Source organism: Montipora capricornis, chromosome 13 (assembly GCF_036669925.1).
Source record: "Montipora capricornis isolate CH-2021 chromosome 13, ASM3666992v2, whole genome shotgun sequence".
In the NCBI taxonomy this organism is placed as follows: Eukaryota; Metazoa; Cnidaria; class Anthozoa; order Scleractinia; family Acroporidae; genus Montipora; species Montipora capricornis.
Window position 1 is genome coordinate 47,478,725 of NC_090895.1, and position 332 is coordinate 47,479,056.

Genomic DNA, 332 nt, shown 5'->3' on the forward strand with positions numbered 1-332 from the left:
GTATTGAAGGTTGAAGTTGAAGTCATTTTTTTAAGGCACTAGATGAAATCAAAGCCTAAAAGGGCACTTGAACTTTGATTGTTGGCACATTCAGTGCTATTGCACAAAGTTCTCAAGAATTTCAACTCACTCAAGTGACCCTCAAGTTGAATTATTGAATGGAATTCCTAAAGATTCCCATAAATTCCTAGTCCACAGTGCCCTTTTAGCTTTCAATTCCCAAAAATTTCCAAGAGTTCCAACTCACTGAGTTTTGCTAATGGCATAATTTGGAAATCCTAGGAATTTGCTTAATTTCTATGTTTATAACACATGTAGGAAATAGATGTAGT